The sequence below is a fragment of the Toxotes jaculatrix genome, chromosome 20 (assembly GCF_017976425.1).
Source record: "Toxotes jaculatrix isolate fToxJac2 chromosome 20, fToxJac2.pri, whole genome shotgun sequence".
NCBI lineage: Eukaryota > Metazoa > Chordata > Actinopteri > Toxotidae > Toxotes > Toxotes jaculatrix.
The window spans coordinates 18,258,713-18,280,672 of NC_054413.1; the positions used below are offsets into that span (position 1 = coordinate 18,258,713).

A 21,960-nucleotide genomic window follows, 5' to 3' on the forward strand; every position below is an offset into this window, starting at 1 on the left:
ACAAAGAAATGGTATTTATTTAGTGTTCAGGCCTGCGCTCACATACTAAGTGATAATTAACAACTATTCTCCAGCACATATGAGGAATGTGAGACTGTGTAGTGCTACTTTTGCTACACATCACAGTTAAATGGGAGTCAAACGGGAAACCACACTTCAAACAAACGGAGGAAAACCAGCTGAGTGTTTACTCTTCGAGAGCCCTGCCACCGATTATGCAATTAAAACCCTAAAATAGGGCAAGTTTACATTTAATTTGGTTGAGAGTTTTGGCCATGAAGAACTCTTTTCTTCCCAAACTCTTTTTAACTGTTTGTAATCCTTTAGAAGCCATACATCTTATTAGACCGAGACAAACCTTCCCCTAAGGGAACCATCTACTTTGTTTGGAAACTTGGGAACTGATTTAAGCTTCCTTCTGTAAATGCTTACAGGAATCACAGCACAGAGACCTAAGTGTGATGTGAAATGAAAAATGCTGAAAGCTCTGTAAACAGGTTAAAATGCCTCAAGATGTGAACTGTTTGCATTTGAGAGATGGGGCAGTTAAAGTTTGAAAAGTTAGTGTAAATGCCGAAAACAGTTGAAATCAGCTTAAGTGCAAACTCTAAAATCAGTGGATGAACAAAAGGCCGAAAGCAGTTGAAACGCGGTGAGGTGCAACTGCTGAGAACAGCTAAAATCAGATGAAGTGGAATCGCTGAAAGCAGTTGAAATATCAGTTGATGAGCAAGAACTGAAAACAGCTAAAGTGTGAATTGAAATATAAACAATAAAAGCAAGAACTGAAGTTTAAGTTGAAGTGTCGGAGGTATCTGAAATATGTGTGTTTGAAAGTAGTTCAAGTGTCAGTTGGTATTTGAGCGATCACGTCAGTTGAAATGTTAATTTGTTCATTATAATAACAATGTCATCATCAGGCTGACGTATTGTTAGGTTAACATGTAAAACAACTATGAAAAAACTGCTACAGGATCTTGAAGTTAAGCAGCACCAAGAGCGAGGCAGATTGTGTTTAACATCATAATAACAGAGCCACACCTCTCCACTAATCATCCCCCCCAGATGTTCACTCGGCTACACAATCAGAGTGGCTGCTATTTCAGCCTGGACAAGCTCACATGTGCAGCCAGTCAGTGGGTCATTATTAGATAAACACTTCCAGACAGTCCAAGTTTGCACTTAAAATGACCTCTAGTGCGCAGAGGCATCCCCACATATCGGCGAGGAGAGACGTCCGTTAATGGCTGCATCACCTTCACGGTCGAAAAAATCTTTGAGAAGAGAGAGAGAGACTGAGAAAGAGGAAGAGAAATAAGAATTAGCAAGACTCGTCTCCTGCTCTGAGACCTTTCACAGCACTCTTAGAAATAAAGTCCAGATTTATGGCATCCCCTAGGAAAGATATCCATCTTGTCTGGCGAGAGAGCGGCGCAGGGATCCAGCGCGAGCGGCCACGCCGTCTCTGCAGACACATAACAGAGCCTGAGTCTGTGCAGCATGGCTATAAATTCAGACTGCGGTGGGGGGGGGGTAGAGCATGAAAGGTAAAGATATTCATATGCACACATAAAGGGAGTCTGAGGGAGGCTAAAACTCCATTTGCAATGTTGTTTGATGTCTTTTACAAGGCATGATGGGATTTCAGTATGAAGCAAACAGATTCTTCTACGTGCCCTTTGACCTTAAAGGACTTTGTTAAGAAACGAAACGTCCCTTGCGTTTGATCATGATTTGATTCATGATCTGAACATGGAGTTGGCGCTTCGATCTAACCTTGAGTTTTGCCAGTTAATCTGAACACTGAATGTAAATCCAGCAGCACATCCACTTACTGAACAGGTTTTTCCAAATCCACCTATCAAAATTAAGCTTTTGGTAATTTTAAGTAATGACAGTTCAAAGTTAAAATTAACAACCAATACTCAAAATTTGAATTCAGGCGCTTGTACACCTAATCTGCTTCGTACACTTTCAAAACACTTTGCCCTGTAACCTCAGACAGGTGTGAGGGCTGTCACCTGGATCACACAACCACACCAAGACCGTCTGATAAGGTCTTGATCCACTTCCAACAGAATTATGGTCCAGTTTGTTAGTGGTGCAATCACAAAGCTGCAGGATTGTGTGACTCCAGAAGGAAGATGATGATTCAGGATGACAGTGACAAAACTGTCCAGTGAATAAGTTATCTGTCAGTGCATATCAATTTATATTTACACCTCTTGGTTACTCTGTAATAAGTCTGCATAAATACAAAGCAGACGAGAACTTAGAACTTTGTTCTGGTCTAAATCGACCGACCTACAGGTGCGAACGTGACCTTCAAAATCTAAAACTCAGACAAGAGACAAGAGCTTCAAACCTCATTATCGACTTCTTTTCATAACTGCCTCAAGTCTCTGAAACTTTACAGTCGCGCTGAAAATAGATGCAGCAAGACAACAGTGACCTTCTCTGGTCATTGTACAGTGCACAGGTATTAACACTCAGAAACACACACACACACAGAGCTCAGCATGGTTTTCCAAAATAAAACAGATAAGAGGTGTTAAGTAGGGGACTCAGAGACTCCAAGAGGAGTGCCACAAGACGTCCAGCGCCGGGTGCCTCTCGGGCCTATCACAGAGTTTAAATCTGGTCCAAGGCATCAGCTACACCTCAACAGTTTTGGGTTCAATGTCTTGCGGAAGGTCTGAGGTGGCTTTGAAAATTTGAATGAAATGAATTTTCCACAAAGCCTTTTTGAAACCCCCCCCCATGAAAGGATGTGAAGCTGTGGCTTTAATCTCTTGGTTGATGATTAAAATCGTTTAAATGCCCATTATTTAAAAATCAGGTTTCTTTCATTGCATTCTGATCAACCGAGGCAGCTTTTCTTAAACAAAATGGCCTTTCTACCCTTTGATTCTGTTTAAATAATGAATCGTGGTGACAAATAGGAAGAAATCTTGATTTGTGATTCTAAGGTGCTGACACCAAAACCTGACATTCGCTCTTCCCATTTTCTTTCCGCTGTTAAACATCACATTTGCTGAGAACATTCAAAGTCGCAGTGTTGAGTTTAGTCCATGGGAATAAAAAGTAAACCAAACAACAAAACAGACCAAAAAATGCAGGGTCAATTTCCAAAAACCATTTGTCAGACTGATTTTTATGACTTTTCCTTTCCCTGCCCCCGAATTCACATTTAACTAAAACATTAACAGTGAGTGGACTGCACACTTTCCAGAACCATAACTGCAATCATGATTAATCTGTAATTACATAAGCCAATGTTGCACCATCTGTTCCTCCATGATGATTTGACCCTTGAGGCATGTGATGCACCTGAAACACACGTCTACACTATCTGATTCAAACAAAGCCCTGGGGAAAGATCCATACCCAAGTCAGCACACACACACACACACATGCGTAGCCCTCAGCTGTGCGTGCTTCAGTGGTGTTACACGCAGCACATCTGGTCAGGAGAGAAAGCTACAGCACCAGAATTCTTCATCAGTCCTGCTTGCCAGAGAATTCGTTTCCATCCCAAGGCGCCAGACACCTTCCTAAGAACTGTCATCCTGCAGGACGGGAACACTTAAAGGATGGAGAGACACTAGTGGAAAGCTTGTGTCTCTCATTTCCTTCCAAAGTCGACACGGTGCGGGGTGAGCCAGCGGAGTGGAGGCTGCCATTGGTGAACTAAACCAAATGTAGCTGCAATGATCTGTGCCTGGCAGGACGCACCTATTTCCAAAGTAAGAGCTGAGAACTCGGTGAACTGTGAGCTGTGTAGTGCAGGTCTGCTAATCCTGAAGAAACATTATCAATGGCTTTCTGCTAAAATGCCCCTCTGAACAGCAACACCAACCGCTGGACTTCTCCACATGGTGAAGCTGGGCGAATCAGGCTATAATAAGAGAAAAACTCAGCACTTAAAAATGTGGAAGATGGCGTCTCTTTTTCAGTCTTACCAAGCGTGTCCAGCTTATTATCTACAGCTGTAAACCAGAGTTACTTCCAAGCAGCCAAATGAAAAAGCAGGGCTATTTCAGAGAGAAATAACATATTTGTCTCCTACATCAATCATCAAGTTGTGAGGATGCTGACTTTTTTTTCCTGGGACGTGCAGCTTTAACCTTTAGCTTCACACCCATTTGACAAGATTATTGTTTAAAAAGGAGACAACTGAGAAGCCTTAAGTGAGCCGGAAACGGTGTCATCAACAACTCATGAGCTGTGTTAATTAGTTTGATACCCACAGCCAATTAAATCTGCATCAAACAGTTGTCATTTCACTTAGTGAAATCGATGGTCGATGGCCAGAATTGAGAAGTTGCTTATCAAGGATTTCAATGATAAATCCGTCATCCCTGCAAACTGTGTATATGATGCACATGATCATTTGTGACCCTCTTTCTCCTCAAATTTACATATTTTTTCTGGACATCCTTTTCGCTGAGCTGACCCAAACCATGATGATTTCTCCTTTCCACAGTTACATCCAATCCAAGGTTATATTAATTGCTCAAGAGTCTATCTACAAAGAGTTGCTGACAGACTGTCAACACAGAGCTGGCAGTACGGGATCACAGAGTCGCCAGAGGTGGTCTGTTCTCTCTCATTTTCAGTCCCTTTCTTCCAGCTACTTTTCATCTACTGAGCCCAATACTGAAGCTCAGTTCAGCAGAAAAAAAATCCAATAAATCCAGTGTCTGAACAGAAAATGGTCCAGCCAGACTTTATGCAAAATAGAGGCAGATCTAAGGGAACTCAACGTGAGGCACGGCACTTTGCTGTGCTGCTTTTCAAGGCCGCAGCTCAGTTTGGAGAAGATTTTAGTAATGGTACAAAGACAACATCTTTTTCTTTGTATTTTAGGGGCATTTTTAAACTATAACTAAGTGAATGCCAGTGCACAGTCTGCAGCGCATCTCAGTCACAGCAGCTCAAGTCAAAGCTCACGTCTGAGGTCAACGCCAAGGGCAGAGACCCCAGCTCAAAGCCCTACGTGCTATTAATGGCTCATCATAAATCACCACTAATTAGTTTTTAAACTGGGACTAGTGGGTTTAAAATAAAGGAAAAGCCGCCATGAAGGAGTGCACTTAAGACCCACCACGTGAGACCACCAGGACTAAGCCTCCTGCTAGACTATGGGTGATACCATGAAGCCTGGAGCTGATCCATGTGTGGGTCTCTAGCCAGGGACACTTCAGCCTCATGTGATCCTTGGTTCAGACAGACTGTTGGACAAGGCTCCAGATACAGTAGACATGGAAGTCATTATCCTAACTCTTAATACTTTACAGTGACAACAGTGCTGTATGTGTGTGTGTGTATATATATATATATATATATATATATGTGTGCATGACAAATGGGCTTAAATTAATAAGAAAATTTACTTCCAAAGAAAACTGAGTTGGCACACTGTTGATGCCCATCTATGGCGACAGGACGGTAAACAGTCTTAAAACGGTTGAAGCCCCATTTAACTTGTCTGCCTTGTGTTTGTTTCGACCCTGAGTGTTGACAAAAGGACGTCCAGGCTAAAAATAAGGCTTTGAACAGCAACGTGAGACATGCTCAGTCATGGTGCTTCGATCAGTAAGACATTAATCCACATTTAGGCACAACTAATCTCTGTTCCTCTATTCAGTGAAGGCTGCAAACACACACTGCTGTAGGTCTTCCTCACAGTTAATGTGTCATTCGATAGAGCAGCTCCTGATAAACTGAGAAGAGCTAATTATCCATTCTGACAGGTGAATAAGCCATCAGAGGCTGAGCTCACCGCAAACTGAAACACACCGACTGCTGCTCCTCGAATGATTACCTGGCCCCAGACACAACACAGACACATCAATACTCTGACACATGAACACAGTGCACTTCCTCTCAACCCTAGTAAGAGATTAGCTGCTCTGGATCTAAGCCAATCAAATCACAGCGATTCCCCCGCTGCAGTCTGACACCGTGACGAACAGCTGAGAAAAGTGACAGTGACACAACCAGAGCGACAGTTAAACACCGACAATGTGTAACAGAAGACAGTCACAACATCACGGCTCAGCGTCACCTCCTCCCGCGCCAGAAACCAGGCCAGACCTCAGCCAATTAAGTAACTCTGAACTAGGGCTCGCGTATATTTGGAGCAGAGGGTAAAAATAAACCCATCGCTCAGGGCATCATGATTAGAAGATGCAAACAGCATAAATCTTGAGTTATTCCACACACTTTAACAAAAGAATTACATCACTGTAGGAAAAAAAAACTTTTCACACAATAACTGGAGGCTACAGTTTAATTATAGCATGAATTTTAATTCTTGAGTGTTCAAAACAGAGCTAAAACTTAAATGGACATGAGTAATGATCAAAGAGAAGGTTTGTATAAATGGAAAACCATGTGTAAAATGTTTGGTGTGTGCGTGTGTGTGTTGCCCTGTTAGGCAGCACTCTATTTCTGTCTGCGTGTCCTGACAGAGTGAGAGCAGGTGCAGCACAATGAACAACTGTAGTCTTCCCAGCCAGTCGCTCACCACTGAATGAATCACACATGCAGGAGCTCAGCGGCCCCCGAAATCCAAATCTCTCTTAGACCATTCATTTCCTCAACTCGCATACACACAGATAAATACACCTACAAAAGCATGAATGTCCCGTGACTCACTGCCAGTCAGGCGATTGGACCACGCTCCGCATTTTAACATAAATAACTGAACATGTAATCAATTACCGACACGAGGAGAGTTTGCTGTAATTTGTTGATGAGATGCTTTTAGGTAAGAATCCTGAACCTAACCTGGATCTGACAGTCTCATCAGAAATGTTCAAATTAACCAGACTATAATTAAATCCTCCTCCCCGTAAATGAGAATGAATTTTTATCCAAACACATAAGTAGCTCATTTTTGACTTCTTTTCATAAACCTTTAAAGTGTTTAAAACATTAGGAATCCATTAGCATCAATCCTAAACCATCCAACATTCAATCTAAACAAAACAACCACAGTAAAAAAAGGAATTTTAAATCACGTTTCACCTCCAAAGTCATTCAACAACTCTTATAGAAACCTAAACCTGTAGTCTGTCCTCAAATGAAAGCCACATACCTTCTTAATGTGGGTTATCTTCTCAGAGAGCCATTGAGCCTTCCTGTTGAAGAGTTTCAGGTGGGTACAGTAAGAATTTAGTTAAAAGTCTCTGCTGTTTTTTTTTTCTTCAGCCTACTGGTTCTACAGTCCTGTAGAAGGTCAGAGCTCTAGAGGCTCGTGTGACAGGACTACTGAGACATAAAGATAGACTGATAGGTCCACAGGCCCACCACCTCCCACCCACTTTCTATCTACAACCCTCCTTTAGCACATGTGTTGTGGCTAGATCCACAGCAGGCATGAGCCCAAGGGGTGGGCGGGTGGGTAGGTGGGCGACAAATTTAGAACGGTGCTTTCCCACTCCATCAACGCCAGGTCAGATCAATCAAATGACAAAAGTGAGGAGTCAAGAGGCCAGTCAAACCAGGGGCAGTGGGAAGCCAAGATGAAGGAAGGAATTCTGAGTTTATAATAATTAAGGAAAGGTGGAATTACATCTATGAAAAGGCACAGTACAGTAGTGTTTGTGGACTGAACAGTCAGAAAAATGCTTCTGCTTTGACCCACGCACAAGTCTACAGGCAGAGCCACGGCTATTTGACTTACCTCTGTTAATTCACCTGGTACAGTCACACTCATCTTGGATTTGTGCTAAAATGAAGAGTCGATCAATAAATCATTATTCAATTAAAAAAAAAGTAATATATTATCACTTATTTTAGTCTCACAATTATACATTAATCCCTAAAATTTATGCCACAGATCAATGAACTGTAAAATATCTGAGATTTAGTGATTGTGAAAATGTGTTGCAGCCCTACATTACACAAAATACACATTTAAAAATACTATATTATAGCTATATGCTCAAATATCTCTGTTTCATTAAATGTAAAAACCATGTGAACTATTAAATAAGTATTAGTACAACAAAGTCTGGAGACAAGGCACATAAGAAAGAGTGGTAAAAATAAATAAATTAATAAAATAAAGGATATTCTGAGTTCTGACTTTTGGCCTCTTGCATGGACCATGCCTCAAAAAGCTGAATCCTACGTGTCTCAAAATAGAACTAAATGTCATCTTTCATGACACCTTTTCCTAAATAGCTTTACAATGAACAGTTGTAGACTCCAACAAACCCTCATGACATTGCTATGGTTGTTTTCTCAGACTGAAGTTTCTGTTGAGCCACAGGAGACGCTGCATAACTCTCGTCACAAGCTAGTGACAAGTGATGGTGATAGTTTTCCTCATGACAAGCAAACTGTGTCAAATTATCAACTGCATGTTCGTACCTGAGGCTGTGAAATGCAAATTTCTTTTCATGGAAAAGCCCAGTTGGCATTTCCACCATGAATGTTTGTAGAAAATTTCATGGCAGTCGACCTAATAGTTGTTGAGATATTTCATTTTGGACCAAAGCGGAGGACTGAAACACCAACAGACCGACTGATGCTGCCATGACATGCAGGGTACAATCAAACAAGGGCATCAAACCTAACATTTCACCTGCAGTGCCTGGGTTAGGGCTAAGTTTCTAAAATGTGACATGAAAATACTGTAAACAGTTCAACAAGCCTCTTGAGACGAGACAAACCTCTCATTCATTATGCTGATTTAACATTTGAGTTTCAAAAGCAAAGTGAAGGACAACACTGGACAGATGGAGAGGAAGGAAGGGAATCTAACACAGTCACAAAGGCCCAAAGATAAGTGCAGGGCTCCAATTCAGCTGGCCAATGAACAAAGGACACACCAGGCAAAGGAGAGGACGCTGGGACACTGCCAGTCACAAGGAAGAGGGGAGAGGGGGACATGAAGAACGACGCAAATTTTTCAATAAATGCTTTTCCAGTGGAGGGAAACCTATGAAACCTGTGGGCTACAGAGTCATTAAGTAACTGGTGTGTACTCACTGTAATTAGGAACAAACACTCACTTCCACTTTGATTTCAAGCTTCAAGGCAAACAGCACCATCTAGTGTTGAAAATAAGGTACAGCCACAACATTCACTGGCCTTCTGGTGTATGAAGTCTTAAGCCTCAACACCAACCTCATTCTTCAGGATATAAAAACCAACTGATTTGTTAAAAGCTGTGTGAAAAGGTAAACCCTAAAACTGATTCATGCTTTTTTCAGCTGATTGTGAAAGCAGCTCTGGGCATGAGGCCAAGCTCTGGGGCTCTTCAGCGGGGCTTTGTACTTTGACTGAGCACTGAAAACATCGTGATTCAGCCACTCCAGAGCTAATTAGCGGAGGAGAAACATTAGTTCTTTCAAAGCCAGAGAAGAAATGTCGGCGCAAATGTGATTTCAATTTAGCCCCTTGTTGGGCAAGACCCGAAAGTTGATTGCTAACATGTCCCCACTGCACTGAACTGTCAGCAAAACACAGAAAACTGAGGGCAAAAGAACTTGCCTCCTGTTTTTCCATAAACAGTTGCAGATAGACCACAACAATGTCCTGCGATGCAGTAAAACTGGAAATATGTGTACTATTAAACCCTCTCCCCTCCTTCACTGCCTTGCTTTGATGACTCTCACACATGTAGGCAAACTCACACTCAGCAGCTTTGGTTAAAGGAATATTCTGTATACGCAGAGCAGTCACAACAAAAAAGATGGGCATGGATGGAGCCTGCAGACTGCAGCGCAGAGCAGACCAGACTGGGGCCTGCTCAGCCCTGAAATCATCCAGCAGCATGAGACACCATTCACACGGAGCACTGAGCATGAAAACACCAGCGCCAATTAAACTGAGACACAATAGAAGCCTGTTCAGTTTTGTGAAAAGAAATAACAGATGGGAAAAGAGAACGACGACGCAAGAACAGTTGCTTATTTAAAAAAAAAAAAAAAAAAAAAAAAAGAAGTGTGTCATCGTTCCCACTGTGTCTTACTGGACTGATAGCAGCAGTGGACTGAAGAAGAGTCAGGTGCTCAAACACTCAGCCTCAGGTTGCACGTGCTTTAGGACAAAGAAACGTTGATGCTCTTGAAGAAAACAGGGTTGAATCTGTCAGACGTATACAGAGACAAACGTCAGGCACTCCTGCAGAAGAAGGAGCAACGTTTAATCCGTAATGAAAGGCTTACTTTGCACGGCTTGTTCATGAGGCAATTAAAAAGGGGAAAACCTACGAAGGTCTTTATCAGGTTAAGAGCAGCTGAAAATACATTTGTTTGACCTTTTATTCAATCATTCAGCAGAGTTTATCAGCATCACTGAAAAACTGGAGACATTTTCAGGCTAAGGGACATCACACATTCGGAAATTTCCAAAGCAAAAAAGCAGAAAATTGGTGTGCATAAATTCTGTGCACGAACAACACACAAACTTTGCTTTATCCTCATCTAGCGGTGGATTCTCCAAGTTTTAGAACCATTAACGTGTTGTTTTTCATACTTCTTAACAAAAGAAAAATATATTTAAGACTTCACATAATCTTGGCAAAGCCGTGTGTTTGAGGTAGGATTGTTTTTTTTTTGTTCACAGGCCATTAAAATTTCCTGTATATAAGTGAAAAGGCTCCTGATTGTATCGTACAAATGTCTGGCAGCGTTTGCTGTTACTGCTGCGTGAGCCCACGGTGTTAAAGTCTGAGCTGGACTGAGAAACAATGCTGAACTCATGCTACTGCCTCACCTTTGATCTCATACCTTCATTAAATGGACACTGATTTCACTGCTCAGATGCTCATTTCTGACAAAAAAAAACGTTCAATTATTATAAATATTTTTCCATTACATGAATAAAAGACTTTTATCACACTAGCAGTTTGTGAGGGGCACTGAATCATGAATTTCTCTCTATAAAAAGTGAAACAGGAAAGCTTCTTCCATTATCATCTGGCAGCCAAAGCATCAACCAAACAGTTAAAACCTCACCTTGACTTTCCCACTCTTTCGCTCCCATCTGTACTCTCCCAAACTGCTTGCTAAGCATCCAGATGTGCGAGTGGTTTTGATCAAATCGTCTCCCACTTGCTAAACTCCTCTTTGCACCTTTGATGCAGTGCACATCAGGACCACACACACAAGACAAGGCCTCAGGGGAAAGTTTACCCGTGAGCACCTTTTAGTGCTGCGCAAGATTTCAAAGGTATCACTCAGTGGGCCACAAATAGACAGGGCAAGAACAGATAAGAGATTCATAGAGGGCAGATGAAGAGACCAGAGGGTGATTTTAAAAAAAAAGTGGGGAGCAGCAGAAGGTATATGAGAGTGAGAACAGTAAAAGCACAGTACAAGAAAACAAGAATGGAAAAAGAGAAGGGGAAGATCATTAAAGGTGTATTTTCCCCAAACTGAAGCTGCACTTTTATGGCAGGAACCTTATCTTGACAGCAGCCATCGATGACAGCTCCGGCCTCTCTGCTCCCTCCATCCAATCCTGTTTAACCACTACCATCCCACCCTGCCATGACCTACATGTCTACTCAACGCTGTTACACAAACCAGACCCCCTTTTCCACAAAAGCATGCCATCCAAGCTCCCGGCAGATAAATAGGCTTTCAAAGCACATTAATGAGCGGATATGTCCAACAATGAGAGCAATGATACAGCTGAAGTAAGACAAAATGGGAACAGATTGATGAGATTGAGGGATTAGATGATGGATGATGGACCAGAGATGAAACAGAAGATGAACAGTACCTTTCATGTCTCCTAAGATTCCAGTTGTTGTTCGTAAAACAGATTATCTCCAGTAAAAATCAGTATCCACAGTCAGAACCACCGAGAAACAGCAGGAGGGAAGGAAGAGATAGCAAGGACATGGTAGAGAAGGAGATGGACAGAAAGAGACTGCCAGAGGGTAGGACTGGAAGGACAATCGCAGTTATATGATCAGTCTGGAAGCGACTGGCGGCTCACCAGTAACCACGCCCCACAAAACCACAGGGTGGGTTTGGCGGTGACACTAGCATTGGCCTGTTTAGACAGCAACAGGCACAGTTAGAGTCAGCCTGGCATCTGTGAGTGGGTCACCAGGACTGCAGCCAAGAGACGTACACCTGGAGTGTGTCTGACAGCGCTAACGGTCATTATGACAGCAATGAATAGAAATGGGACTCATGTCCTAATGAGCTCCGGAGAGAAATAAGCACGAAGCGGTGGAACACGGTAGGACCGAGTCACCCAGCTGAGATAGGAATGGGAGGAATCCCTTTTTATTTCTTCCAGTGGCCCTGATGAGTCAAACAGAGGGACAGTAAACCAGAAAAAGCAACAGCTCAGAGGCAGAGGGAACCACTTTCCCACGTGGCTGAAGACCAACGGCTGTAACTGACAAACAAAGACACAAACATCGTTCCAGTTCCTGCAGGAGATAAGTGGCTGTGCTACATCACTTCCTCCGACAGTGTGAGAGGAAGTCTCAACCTCCAAGGTCAGAGGTTACGTAGGCTGATTTGGTTCTGTGCTACACCCCTATACTGCCACCAGGGAAGAAACTTTGAAATCCAATGGATTCAAGACATAATTTCTTTAAAAATGTCTGCAAGTCAGTATGAAAATATGAAAAATATAGTTGATGAAAGTTGATGATGGCACATATGTTAAGCCGGTAATCAGTATCTTGAAAGCTGCACCTCTGTACTAAAAATTCCAAGGTTTCAAAGTTTTAGCACCATGGGGCAAAAAAAAGTGCATAAACAACGGGACACTAAAAGTCTCAGCAGAAACCAGGACTAATTAAAGTTTGCAGCTCCTCACCCCAGCACAACCCACTGCAGCTATTTAAAGGCTGGAGAAAAGCTGCCTCCTGTTCAGGAGTAAGTTACTAAAACACATTAAAGCTACGTTTATTGATTTTTGGCCACTTCGACGTGGCAGAGCAAAGTGAAAACACATAATCTGATATATTATCGCCCTATTAAGTGTAAACAAACTTGGCTGTAGGTTTAAGTAAACAAGCTGATATTGCTCACTCTCACTCACTAAATCTGGGTAATAAGTCATGTAATATGTGTAAAATGTTTTACCTTTCAACTGCTTTTAATTGGACATCCTGTAGAATGTTACGTTAAAAATAATAATACATTTTCAATAAAGTAATAAAACTTTTCAGAGTAATTTGATCCATTTACTACTGTATAGACGGTTAGATGTATTTTCTTGGCTGTGCTGTTATAAGCTGCTCCAACAAGGGTGGGGACCAAAATCATGCTGATGACTACATAACAAGCATTCTTCCTACACTGTGCAGATCTCTTGCTGCCTGGATACTTATACATCCAGACTGACTGTTTCATATTTTTACAATTTTATATATGTCATCTCATTACAGTTCAAGAAATTATGGATTGCAACTCTAACAATTCATTCATTCAGCAAACAGCTAGCTGCTAACTGTGTTAGATAGTGGCAGGTAGTGCACAACAAGTTAATCAGACTTTAACAGGGAGGGCCCACAAACTCTAAAACCAATGAATCTTGAGGCAAACAACACACAGCCATTTGATCCAATGTTAATATAAAAATATTGATTAGTGCATTGTTAAGGGTGTCCACAAAAAATAGGCAGTGAAAACATTTCACTCCAAGCTGTAGAAACGCTTTATGCAGCCGTGGTCAGGAAGGAACCTCCAACACAGTGGGAGAGGAGGAGAAGAATAACAGGCTGATATCTGATACTTAAATGACCAACACTGACCACATGCAGCAGCAAACAAACCAAAACGAGTCCAACTGTTTAGAGCATTTCAGACAAGCGTTTAATGTGAAGGAAAACATGCAAACCGAGCAGTTTATGGGCTCAGGCTGACGAAGCCGACCTGTGCTCGACCTGATGAAAACCAGTCTGGAACAGAGTGAGTAAATGTGGCAGATTCAAAAATCAATTCACATTTACATACAATGCTGGGTTTTCTATGGCTAGTTAAGTAATTACTATTGATTCACACAGTCATGTTTATAGGCCTTAACACTGACATGAATCCCTGTGGCAGGAAATGCTTTACATTTATCAGACTAATAATAGATTGGTAAATTGGTATCACTGATGTAATGAGAAGTATTCAGCAGCTCTGTGATCGTGCATCGATGTTATCTCACACAAGTCCTCGCAGAAACATGTGTGCACACCCCACACATGCATTCCTACCATCTTGGGCATCCTGCGCGAATGCTTTCCTATAAAAGGCAAGAAGCAAGCGCCAGCATGGCATCGGACCAGGGACAATGACGAGCAGCACCAGGTGCAGGTGAGTGTTCACATACGTCTGTCACCTCGACACAGTAACGCAGTCAAACTCTGGCACCTTACGATGACTCCTCTTTCAGTCATCACCCATCTCTGATGTGTGCTAACGGGTTAGACATGAGGGGGGATGAACAGCACCTGGAACCACCTGATCACATCCGACATCATGAGCTCACACACTCAGCTACGTCAGGGTGTCTTGTTTCATTTAGACATGGGTCAAACATATTTTTATTGGATGATTAAACCCATGTGAAGTACCAGATGGGAGGGGTGTCCTTCCCCAGCACAGGACTAATAGCATCAGACTGTCAATCAGATATTACGGAGAGAGAACCGAATTTCAAATGTCTGCAGTGAAACAACCGCTGCGACCTATCAGAGGCCTTTATTTGATTGAGCCCTGCTGTTGCTGTGAGTATCCCATTTCAGCATGAGTCATGTACATCTCATTCTTAGAGCAACAAGCTTCATCAGGAGCCAGCTATGAATCTCTGACCAGCACATACAAGGCATGGTGTAGTAAAACTCTGTCCAGCGTTAGACTGATGGGTAAAGGGGAACAGCGTGGGGTTGGAAAGGTTGGAAACTACTGATCTGACTCACTTTATCTGGAAGTAAAACCCAAAGTGAGATCTATAGAAATGTCAGTAATAATCGCTCATTATACAAGAAAACTGTGTGCACACAACTAAGGCAAGTACGGTAGCTGAACACACAAGTCTGCCTTGTGACAGATGCTTGCTACGGACACTGTGGGTGATAATTTTACTGCTCGGCTTTGTTTTTTCTACCACATAAGTTTGATGAACTTGAGGGAAAACACTGTGAAAGAGGTCACTTGTATTAATGAACCTACAGAGAATCATCACCTGTATCAGGCAGCTCCTCTCAGCTTTGTGGAGTTTCATAGCAAGTTTCAGCTCAGCTTGTTTTTACCATTTTGGTTCACCTTAACTGCTCTCATGAGGTCGTTTCCAGCCACAGCAGGCAGCACAATTGTCCAATATGAACATGAACACTTGCATGGTCATCTGACTTAGCTATTATCTTGGAAAGTACAATGTGATTATTACAGGGAGGAATGAAGGAAACTGTCCTTTAAAGGCCCCACACACCCTCACAGGGGTGATTTCAATTATTCTGGCTGAGTAGACCTTTACTCAGGTTAGAGATGAGTGCACCTGCCTGGATGCTGCTTTGCACTGTATTCATTACTAAAAAAAAAAGGCAGCTTCTTGGTTTCAGAAAATCAGTTAGGGAAGCAGGAATAAACATGTTCATTGGCGGATCAAAGTCCATTAGGGTCTCTGCTAAAGCACTCAGCTCTGCCAATCACTCGCTGACACAATTAGGCCACTCATGTACTGTGTGTGTGTGTGTGTACTTGGCAACACCACTACCTATTGTGTCAACACAACAGCTGCTGCGGTCTAATCTTTCTAACATCTCTGAACACATACAACACAAACAGTGGAAAGTTTGTCCTTCACTGCCAGTGAGTGTGTTGAATTATTACTAATATTAATATTAGAAGGTTGGATCATAAGTGTGAAGTGTTCACATTACATTACTGCTTCTGTTTTGGAATTACCCAAAAAAGATAATACATTTAATAACTTACCTACGCTGAACTTTGCACAAACCACATCCACAAAACTAAGCAGCAGGATGAGATATCGCGTAAAATATGTCATCTGACCGATGTGATTTTCACCACCCAGGTATCAGGGTAGACAATGTCTCCCTCTGCAGACATTGTCAGTCTTGCAGAAGGAGGGGTTGGTTGTTTGTGCACAGCACAAAGCAAAGGTGGGGAGAGATGAAACTGACACAGGAGACCCGCCAATGGCCAACAATAAAAAAAAAAAAACAAACGGGCTGCTGGGTCCAGTTCATCCAGGCTGTTCAAAACAGGGGACTTACAGGGAAATGCTGATTTATGACCACAATGATGAGATGTCACTTAATCATAAGGTATAGTTTTATATTTTATGTAACATTTTTTTGATTTCTTGCTGAGAGTTAGATGAGAAAATTAACACAACTCTTGGGAAGCTAGAGCAGGAAAAGCAGAGACTCCGGTCAGGCTGGCTGGCTCTGAAAATTTGCTCCTGCACGGAAACTGCTTTGTTAAAATCGCACAAAGTACAGTTAGGAAAGACGAAGTAAATAAGTGTAAAGTAAAAACTACAAAATAGTAAAAGCAATAGATACATAGCAAGTGAACAGCACATAAAGTTATGTGCGGGGCAGAATCTCCAGGCCTCTTTGACCTTAGCATACAGCAGGTCCAGGGTCCTGTCTCTCTGGTAGTATGGTCCTCAAACTGAGTGGGGACAGTCTTGTCCAGCTGAAGTCCTCAGAGATCATGAGGGAGTCTCACGGTAACAGAGTGAATACTACTTCTATCTCCCCTTCTCCATCAGTCTCTGTTGCAGCCTCTGTGTGTCCTCACAATTTCTGGGAGTGTAGCTGATTGACAGCATTCGAAAAGGAAACTGAATGAAAGAAGAAATTCCACGGCAGAAAAAACAGACCAGGACTCCCTCTTCTAGGATGTTTAGAGAGGACGTAGCTCGAATAAGTAACAAGTAAACATTTAAACAAGTGTGACAAATATAGAAAGCTAAAAAGAGAGAGTAGAGACATTTTGTAAGCATTTGCAAAAGCAGTACTACCAAAACCAAGAAACTCCAGAGAGAGTCCAGAACTACTTTAAAATAATGTAAAATCCGAACCTATAATGTCTGTAGCCACAAAAGACACACATGCACACACACACACAAACCAAACAAGAAGCTGTTACCATGGTGAGGAGTGTAAAGTTTGGCTTTTTATGTACAGCCAGGGTCTGTTGTTGATTCACCTCAACATAGCTACACATGATGTCACTGACAAATGGTTTCCACTGATTGGAGAACCAGCAAAACAGAGAGGGGCCTTCTAAAGGTCAACTCATGTCTGGATGACCCCAGGAAAAGAAGGATGTCCCCCTTTCTACTGCGAGCTATGCTGCTCAGTGATGTACAGTATGTCCTCTTGGCTGCGTGTGATAACTCTTTTTTTTGTCCCATGAAACCTTCAGACACTTTAAGAGAAGAATCTGTTTTTATGAGAGGACCAAATGGACTCAGCTGATGTACTTACAAGACGACTGCAGAGACAGAAGAGTTCAGCTTTCTTCCTCCAGCGTCCGGGCTCCTGAACGCCGCCTGCTCCTGAAAACAAATCATTAACTTTAGTCACCAGAGTGTAGTTGGGAATTTCAATTTATTCTTAAAGCTGTGACAGAGTTGCCAGTTTCCTCTTTAGCCTTGGACTGTGCAAGATATTATTCAGTGCACAAACACAAATCCACACCAGTCACGTGGCACATTTTCTTAAAGGTCGAAATGAACAAAACACGAATAACTTTTGACCCCACGGACAAAAGTGTTGGACAGCGAGCGGCATGCTTCCATATTAATTAACAAAACTGCAAATATCTGGTTAATGCTCACAATATAAACTGCTGGACTAAATGACCCTTCCATTCCAACTAAGTCAACAACTACTACCGATAAGAAAGTACAAATCTGAATGAGTGAACCAAACCTTTACAGAAGCTATTCACATATAAAATGCCTGTCAATTAATGTGCAACACTGCAGCATTGTCTCTGTGACCTACATCAGCCTATACCCAGCCTACACATACAAGATGCCACTGTATGTAAGGTCTGTGAACCCGGTAACCCTACAGCCTTCTCGAATACATTAATGATTAGAATGATTAGAACAAGCATTTTTGATTTTATGCATATACAGTTTCAAATGTTAATTTCAAGTGTTTAAACTTAATTATCATAAGTTTTTGTGTCAGTCGATACCAGAATCCTTTCTTGTGTACTCTCCTTCAATGTGAAAGCCTGTCTTTAGCATTAATTTATTATGACTTACAATTGCTCAGTGAGACACACGGGGTGGGGGAACTGTACTCGAGACTGATAATCATGTTGCAGTTCCGATTAACTGCCAATAGAGGCTGATAAAAGAATAACTGATAACTAAATAACTGAAAACAAAACCCCTGTTCTGCTTTTATGAGCCAGTTCAAAGAAGAAAAACCAGCAAGACTGTGGAGACTTTCTAACAAAAAGCCTGCATCAGATTCAAGTCCAGACTGTTGAATTTACATGGTACACACCTTAGACCACTTACAGATGCTCTTAAACTAGCAGGTTTGTGGATGTTTATGTGTGGAGGAGAAGGGTAATTCAAAGCTTGTTTTCAAAAGCTAGTGATCTGGAACCTAATATGGGTGCAGATCCAAAAGGACACACAGCCACTTAAAAGCGTGCTGTTCCAGCCTAGTGGGTTTTATATCTTTATGGTTTTCCTGTGCTGTTTGTTCTCAAGTTCCAGATCGCAGAAATACCAAAATCCAAAAAAACATCCACTCCTAAATCCTTTGGATATGACATTTAGGGGATTTTACTTCTGGTTTTTCAAACTGCACTGTGTGTAAGTACAAATCAACTCCGACCCACAACTTTTCCTTTTTTTTTTTTTTGAATATTTATGAGATTTTGGGAGATTGATTTACTGGAACAAAAGAGGTGGGGTTGTTTTGAGGATTATAGACCTATAAATCATTCCTGTTTTTCATGTTTTCCCCCTTTGATGTCATGGTAACCAAGCCCACCCAAATCATACTTCCAGCATGTGTCAGCTAATCATTGAACACTGATGGACAAAAAGCACAGAACTCGCACAAAAACTCCACCTATGTTACAGGTGGAGCCTCGTTTCATCACCAGCACTGAGCCATGTCTCCCAACGGGACAGACTCACTGAGCATCTGCTTCCAATAGCTTCTCACCCCCTCATCCACCGAGGGGGTCGGTGGGAGGCAGCAGATTCATTGGACCCATCTGAAGCCTGAGCCCCAGCTCTCCGGCCCGGGGCCCCCAAAACAATGATGTAACACCCAACAGGCTTATGTAACTAACCTCTGCTGGCAGTTTCTCACTCTGAAAGACAGAAGGTGGAGACCCTGGGAACACTCACAACAAATAAATACACTGGACTGTGATTCAGTCCAGTGTACTTGCACACACATACACTGGCACAGTAGAGGGACCATATTTAAGGGTTGGTACACTCTGAGTGAGGCTAAGACTACACATCCCAGCTTCTTCACCAGCTCCCATCTCTCTTGCATAGAGATGGGAAATGAGAAAACTTCCACCACCTTCATACAGACACACTTTAAAATAAGCCACCTCAGGAGAAGACGTCTTATTGGAGACAAGCTTTGTGGGCCAGTAGTGTGCTGGATCGGAAATAATATGAACCCACAGCTTTGCGCCATCACTACTCAGCTAATCACCACAGACAATTACAGAGTCCTGCAACAGCACACAGGTTGGAGGCTTAGTCATCACTCTGATCCCACTCCACTGGGATCATCCACTATTATTTCTCCGACAATGCACTGTGGGGTTTTTTTTCACTAAGAAGACTGTTTTGCAGGCTCAGGCTGCGAGGGTCTTAGGGTCAGGCTGATAAGTCGCCCTTCACCTTATATCTGATGTCATATCAGAATCCAAGTCGAGAAACATGAACAAAGAGGAAAGCTTCCTGTTGACAGCTGTGAGAACATCTGAGTGTTCAGCAGATTATCTTGTACCTGATCCACTATGGGGAGTACCAGAAGATGGCACAAGGAACTGGTTCAGTTAAGAGTTACAGTTTTGAGCTAAAAGGCACAAAATGCAAGTGAATTGGTTCGATGAATCTAAAGTCATACTTCTCTCTGGCCGTTAGGATGATCAAACACAAGCTATTCAAGTGTTGTCACAATCCCACTGGGGTCAGTGACCTCATATCTGGAAGGTTTGGTCAAGGGGAATAGCTGCTAATCAGCCTCTTTATGTACAAGTGTGGAGAAATAACACAGAAGTGGCCTTCCTAATTACACACAGGTTATTTATTTTGGCAGTTTATAAGCACCAGACTACCTGCCAAATAAGAAGGAAAGGAAAACACTTGGACAGTGTATTGTGTGTACATGAGGGTGTGTATTTGTATAAAGTGTGTAATCTTTTAGACTACATATCCATTCACTCAATTGTTCAACATGCAAACTCACAGTGTATTGATATGTCTGCCATAGACTGCTGCAAATCATGGCAATACGCAGTGTGCTTCAAAGACAAAGAAACATTTAATTTTAAAACATAAATCGTGGCAGTGTGTTTGCACTTACCACGCCAAACCTCATATAAAAACTACATTTTAAAGTTGCTTTGTTCATCATCACGGCTACAGAACAAGTTCAAGGCGACTTTAGACTTTTCAGGAGTCATCAGTGTCCTCTGGTCAATTCGGCGGACAGGTAATCCTCTACATAGCACTTCACTGCAGGATATTGTTAATTTTAGCACCGAGCTATCAGCTAATGACAGAATATCCGTGCGTACTTCAGTAGACAATTCACTGTGCAGATAACTTTCGTGCTAGCCATAAAAGTTGAAATTTCGCTTCAATAAACGCTGCATGTTATGTAAGGTATATGCCGAATTCAAGACAAAACCACACTGATATATGCACGAATGTGTTAAACTCTATTTGTTACGGATCTTTGCAGACAACCATGGCAACTTTCAATCATCAGATTTTTCAACGTAGTTTGGCATTGAGTTCTCCTACCGTGAGGACCACGCACCGAGGCAGACCAGTGTCCTCTCCTCACCGCGATGGTGTTGGATGTCATGTACTGTGTAACATAATATATATCTGGCGCCGAGAGATAATAAAATAGTCTATTGTGGCCTTGGGTCTGGGTCTTCGGTTTCACAACTTGTCTAAACGCAGACTCATTACTCCACCTTCCTGGTCGAGCAGATGTAAGCCGGTATGGCCTACTACCTGTCTCCACCTGTCGGAGAATGGACTCACCTGGAGGTACACCGTGACTAAAGCTTCACACGATAAAACAGCACAATATTTCTGAATATTTAGACAAACAACACCTGGACTCTGCGAAGTGACGCCGCAGCCTCGGTTTGTCTCACGCTTTGTTGCACGTTATCGCGTCGACGGACTTCAAACATTTTTAAAACTTCTTTGCACGAAAAAAACAAACAAGCCGACAAAATGTTTTAGGTCCCCCTCACGTCAGAAAACTACAGGAGCCCGAGTTTCCACGCACAAACACTCAGTCAGATTCACTCACCTCTGTTTTGTCCCGGAGGACACAAACTTGTGTCTTACGGCTGTTAAACCACCAAACTCCTGTTCATCTCCCGCAGACGCGCACACGAGCACGACTGTCATTGACACAAACCCGCCGCTGCCTGCAGGGAACTTCTCCGCTCCTGTCAAGTTAATTACAGCAACAAAACCAGCTGCTCAGTGGGACTTTCAAAATAAAAGCCTGGCTGAAGTCACACTAATAAACATCATTACATTACAGTGAATAGCTGTGCGCAAAACTGACCAGTTCTTTCTTTAAACATACATCAAGGTCTGTACAACTGCTTGTAGTTTTGCTCTTGATATTGTTTTATTAGTGTAGTTCTTCACATGTGCCCACATTTGTGGTCAGCAGTCTTTTTGCTCTTATTTTTTAAAACAAATTTTTTTCAAAGCCCATCCTGTTCATATTGGAGTTTTTGA

General features: G+C 42.2%; 1 protein-coding gene across 2 annotated transcripts in view; it reads right to left on the reverse strand.

The window, feature by feature from the left end:
- svila (supervillin a) overlaps nt 1-21,620 on the reverse strand; it is a 67,306-nt gene extending 45,686 nt beyond the window's left edge. Inside the window, exons 1-2 of one of the 2 annotated variants that reach the window (XM_041065463.1) lie at nt 21,518-21,620; nt 17,447-17,517 (exon numbers count right to left, since the gene is read on the reverse strand). The gene's annotated coding sequence lies outside the window, so the exon portion shown is untranslated. Of the gene's footprint in view, nt 1-17,446; nt 17,518-21,007; nt 21,118-21,517 lie in introns of those variants that run through there. The other variant, XM_041065464.1, reaches the window with a different exon arrangement.
- Between the last annotated feature and the right edge of the window lie 340 nt (nt 21,621-21,960).